This window comes from Panicum virgatum, chromosome 4K, assembly GCF_016808335.1.
Source record: "Panicum virgatum strain AP13 chromosome 4K, P.virgatum_v5, whole genome shotgun sequence".
Lineage (NCBI taxonomy): Eukaryota > Viridiplantae > Streptophyta > Magnoliopsida > Poales > Poaceae > Panicum > Panicum virgatum.
The window spans coordinates 27,505,092-27,510,756 of record NC_053139.1 but is presented as its reverse complement, the minus strand read 5'-3'; the positions used below and the strand labels follow the sequence as shown (position 1 = coordinate 27,510,756).

The following is a 5,665-nucleotide window of genomic DNA, read 5'->3' as shown; positions in this document are numbered from 1 at the left end:
AATGTAGGTAGCATAGGAATTACGTTTTCAAATTAAACAACACAAGGTGTAAGGTCATCGGTAGACTTAAATCAAAGAGCAATATATAATATGTGGGTTTAGAATTTAGTCATTTAACTTCCACAAATAAAAGAGCCGGTATTTAATCATTTTAATTCCATTTAGTTGAGAGCAAATGGTCAAGTCATATACAACATAGCGTAGGTAAAACAAAGCAGCAACTTTCATCATTTTTCCATAATCATAAGGCATTGCCAAAATGTATCAATGTGGTGAGCACAAAGTGATGGTGATCCTACACTTATTGAAAATAAAAACAAAACTAGGTTGTCCTTCTAGAAGCCATGTGATAGGTTGAGAGATATATACAAAGGTTGCATCTATGGTTGAAGGCATATATGTACAAGCATTTAGAAAAAGAGAGAGTTGATGAAGAATTACCGTCCTTCTCGATGCTCGTAATGAAGTGTAGCGCGGCCTCCCCCATACTTAAGCATTGTGCTAAGCATGGAAGAAGAATCATGAGCATCTTGTGGCAACCGTGATTATCTTACTCCATGAGATCTTTTTTCCCTGTCCACGAAATCCTCCCCCATGCATAGCATGATGCTAGGCGTGGAAGGAGAAGATGGATCATCTTGCAATTCTTGAAGTTCTTCCCTCATGTGTATGAATATCATCTTCAATGTGTCTTCACCTTTGTTGCCTCAATTTCCTTCAACTTCTTCTTGTACTAAGTCATGGTCCCAATACTTGCTTCACATCGTCGTCGCCTCCTTCAATTCCTTGTTGTCCCATTGCTGCCTCATCTTCATGAATTTTTTCTTTCAATTTCCAGAACAGAACATGTACTAAAACATTGCTCCATTGCGAAGTGCACGAATTTTCCTTTCCAACGAGTTCTCATTCACCCAAAACTGATTCCGAACAAGAGAGTTATGTCCATTGCATCCCAGCGCTGCAATTTGTCTCAACGAATTTCAGAACGCGCAACGTCCAATGTTCTTGCCATATCTCCTTGTACGGGTCTTCAAATTCATTGATCTTGGATGCGTCGGAACGGGAATTTCATGGAGCTTCTGAATATCAACTTTTTCTTCCTTGTACATCTCTATCCATGTGCAAAATCTGATGAAAACAGCAGGGCTTGCTTTCGAACTTTGGAGATGTTGACGAATTTGATTTCTTCTTTGATCACGAATTAATGGGAACGCTTTGTCATGCCTGCAAAACAATTCAAGTGCACAATCTACCCCCAAGGTGACAGTCGGGAGTAGAGACAATTGCCAACAAACCTATCATTCCTAAGATCTCAAATTGTATAGCTAGCTTAGCGAAAAATGAATAAAAACCTAGTGAGTGTACGTGTGTGCTAGTGTAAATGCAAATGAGAGGAAGGTATATAAACAAAGACAATGTTTACACCTAGTTCTAAACACCATGTTTACAACTAGGTTGCCGAACTTCTCCATAGCCAAAAAGACTTATTTAACCAAGGTCAAAATACCATGTCTATCCCAAGATCAATAGGCTTTCATAGCACAAGAAAAAAAATAAAGCGCATTGCAAAGCTTATAAACCAACCAAATGCGACCTCATAGCTTGGTAACTAAATGATGTTGGTCTTCAATCCTGTCTAAACATCATGTTTACACAAGATAGCAAAAGGTAAATGCTATCATGATTAGCATTACATAGATAGGAAAGCATACACCAATAATATTGAGACCAAGCTAGCAAAATGAGGGCATGAACGATGGAATGGATGCAAAGTGCAAATGCAAAGTTTGCAAAAACAAGTGTTAGCGAGGTTGAAAGGACCTTTCGATATTGTTCCGCAACTAGTTTATTAAAAAACAATTGCTAAGAGTGACAAAAAGCCTTCGCGACACTTCATAAGAAGTGAGGCTTTTGTCAATGAAAAGGTTATTTATCGAAAAAGGATCAAGCAACCAAGCTAACAAGGTTTTAGAAGTAGGTTTATGGGTTTCCTATATTTTTGGCTTAAAACAAAAATTTTGAAGAGAGAGAGTGTTGGGTATAGAAATTCTATCTAAGGTGGTTTCAAAAAACTAGAGAGAAACAAAAGTTAGATTTTTTTCTGAATGAAAAACATACCCTATGGTTTTGGGATTGCTCTATGAGTGGTTTTCCTAAGGGTTTTAGCATCTCAAAAGCGTGTCTAGTCAATGTTTTTAGAAAAAGGTTTTTTTTAAATGCAACATGCAATGCAATGCAAGAGTGAGACGAACAACATGGTATGCAATGCAACACGGGGTGGGTGAACAAAATGATATGACATGATGAGGTGGTCTAAAACAAAACAAAAAGTTAGCCTAAGTTAACTAGCCACAAGTTTAGAAATAAAGGGTGGTGCAATGCTTCATAAATCTCTCTAAAAAGACACAAAGAAAAAGACTCAAAACGCTAATAGGCACACAAAAAGGTCTACAAGTTTCCCAAGATCAAATAACAAAATGATCCCTCAATAACATTTAGAATGAACAACATGAAGTTGTGGTTTTTGTTAGAGCAATGGTACAATGTTACTTGATATTCTGATTAAAGAGTGCAATGTAGACGGTCATATTAATATATTTAAAATAAAAGATCGGGTTGCCTCCCGCAAAGCGCTTCATTTAAAGTCATAGAGCTCGACTTTCTTACATACCTTCTCATTGATGTGAAGCCATGGTCCTTCGTGCGAGAATCCGAAGTGTCCATACAGCTTGATGTCGCCTCTTGTAATCCATCGTGGTTTGCTTGCAACATCTTCATTTGTCGAAAGTCGACCGCTTGTGTCTTCATTCGCCAATGTCATTGGGGTTCTTCCTCTGCTCCAAGCCTCTATCATGAACGCTTGATGAAAGCATCGCCCAAGCTCCCCTTCATTGTTGTTATCGTCATCTTCTCTACCTTGTTCTCATCGCGTTGCTCCTGCCTCTTCTTTGCGGAATCTCTCCTGTATACTCAACAGAACATATACCAAAATATACATCTATTGAAAAGTTTATGAAATTACCTTTCCAACAAGTGGTCATTCTCTTTAGACGGAGTCCAAAGGTGAGAGTTATCACCGTTTTACTTTAGCGCTGCGTGCTGTCCAGAAAATTCCAGAGTGCACGACCTTCGATGTTTTGGCCATAACTTCTTGTAGGAAACTTCGATTGGCTTCATTCTTAATTCATTGGAACCGGAACTTCATGGGGCTTTTGAATATCCAAAAATATACCGCTATTTGCTTCTGAGGTCGAGCTGGACATTGATGAGAACAATATCTTCATGTGAATTCATCCGAAGATGTCAATGATCTTGATCATGTGGTCTTTGGAGCGTAGTGTCGTGCGTCCCTAGGCTTCAAGGTCATCACCATTGATTCACCAGCAAATATCACGGCTTCAATGATGTGTCTTCTCCATTGTTCTTGCTTTACCCATGGTGTCGGGATTGGAAGATGCTCCTGTGCTTCGTGTTGATGATCCGAATGGTTTCCTTCCTTGATAGCACCACTCGATTAGAAGTATATCGAGCATCTCACTGGAGAAGATAGGTGGTGTTGTGGTTCTTCTAATTTTGTTTCCTCCAGCTTTGGTTAACTTCAAATCATCATCTTTTGCGTACACAGCCTTCCAATCATCCTTTGACATCATCATCACCTTCTTCGTCGGTTGCTACTGCCTCTGTCCTCATTGAATTCCCCTTCATCCAGTGCAGAACATGTACCAAACTTCTCCTCCATTGCAAGGTTCATCAAATTATCTTTCCAACAAGTGGTTATTCACCCCAATTACACTACGGATAAAGAAGTTATGCTCGTTTTATTACGGCGCTGCAATCTGTCCAGAGGGATTTCAGAACGCGCAGCGTTGAAAGATTTTACCATAACTCTTCACACCGATCTCCAAAGCTGATGGTTCTTGATCCGTTGGAAAGAAAACTTGATGGAGCTTCAAAATAATCTATTATTTTCTCATGGTACTTCTCTGATCTTGGACGAAAAACTCATCACAACAGTAACACTTCATAGATGATGATGATCACATGATTTTCTTCGCGGGCATGCTTCATACCTATTGCTTGAACAAACAATTCTTCCCAAAAACATCAGTCTTTAAAATTAATTGACACGGCGGCGTACCTTATTTATCTTCTTTTGCTTTTGTAGAGTGGGGACTCTATAGCGGATGCTGGGCCACTAACAAAAGTTAGCACCTACCACTAAAGAGTGAATCTTGATGTTGTTGCCATCATGTCAATGTGGACGTTGTCGATGTTCCATGTCGAGGCTCCTCGATCATCTTGTTGCCGATTTTTGAAATTTGTCGAGGTGGATTATGGACTTCTCGAAGTCCAAGTTTGGTGTCTAACTTTTTCCACCTGCTTTCAAGGACACGAACAAGAAAACAAGGGTACATGCAATAATAAAGTTAGGGTTAGTCCAAAAACTAGATAGATCGCCCTAGGGTTCGTGTTGCCGATCCCCGGCAACAGCGCCAGAAAAGCTTGTTGACGCTCCTTAGTGCCCCGATTTGTATACCGCAAGCGCACGGTTCGTGTAGCTTTTCCCTTAGAGTATTCCCCAAGGTTTATCAATCCGTGGATCGACAAAGAACTACCTAAGGTTTTCCATCTAATCTAACGGATCTATCCTAATATGAAGCATTGATTGCATATAAAGGGTAAACCTTTGACAGATATGAGTGATGTGTAAAGGTTGATCTCATCCATGAACATAGGCTTAATCATAGCAAAACCAAAGACATGACTAGGCCTATCGTCATCTAGTTGTAGTTCAAGCTAACGAGCAAATAAATCATGCATCTCAATCAAAAGCATCTTTAAACTCAAAATCTCCAATCCGATCCCTCGATACTCCACCTACTTAGTGGGAACGGCCTGTCACGACGCCCCCCCTTTGAACGAAATACCCTGAAGCAAGTCGAGCCCCCTTTGGTAGTTCGGCCATGAACCTCTAGCCACCATGACTACAAGATCATGCTAAGTGATCTATCTCGATAATAGATCTAAGATGAAGCAAACCCAAAGAAAAGAACGAAATCGAAAGAGAGAACATGATCGCTAATAGATTCGTTGTAGTATAGTGGTGAGTATTCCCGCCTGTCACGCGGGCGACCCGGGTTCGATCCCCGGCAACGGCGCCAGAAAAGCTTGTTGACGCTCCTTAGCGCCCCGATTTGTATACCGTAAGCGCACGGTTCGTGTAGCTTTTCCCTTAGAGTATTCCCCCAAGGTTTATCAATCCGTGGATCGACAAAGAACTACCAAAGGTTTTCCATCTAATCTAACGGATCTATCCTAACATGAAGCATTGATTGCATATAAAGGGTAAACCTTTGACAGATATGAGTGATGTGTAAAGGTTGATCTCATCCATGAACATAGGCTTAATCATAGCAAAACCAAAGACATGACTAGGCCTATCGTCATCTAGTTGTAGTTCAAGTTAACGAGCAAATAAATTATGCATCTCAATCAAAAGCATCTTTAAACTCAAAATCTCCAATCCGATCCCTCGATACTCCACCTACTCAGTGGGAATGGCCAGTCATGCCCCCCTTTGAACGAAATACCCTGAAGCAAGTTGAACCCCCTTTGGTAGTTCCGCCATGAATCTCTAGCCACCATGACTACAAGATCATGCTAA

The 5,665-nt window shown here is 40.4% G+C and overlaps 1 non-coding gene across 1 annotated transcript; it reads left to right on the top strand.

The window, feature by feature from the left end:
* The first annotated feature begins 5,087 nt into the window (after nt 1-5,087).
* Nucleotides 5,088-5,159, top strand: TRNAD-GUC. Its single transcript has one exon. It is a non-coding gene; the product is annotated as a tRNA-Asp (tRNA).
* The last annotated feature ends 506 nt before the right edge of the window (nt 5,160-5,665 follow it).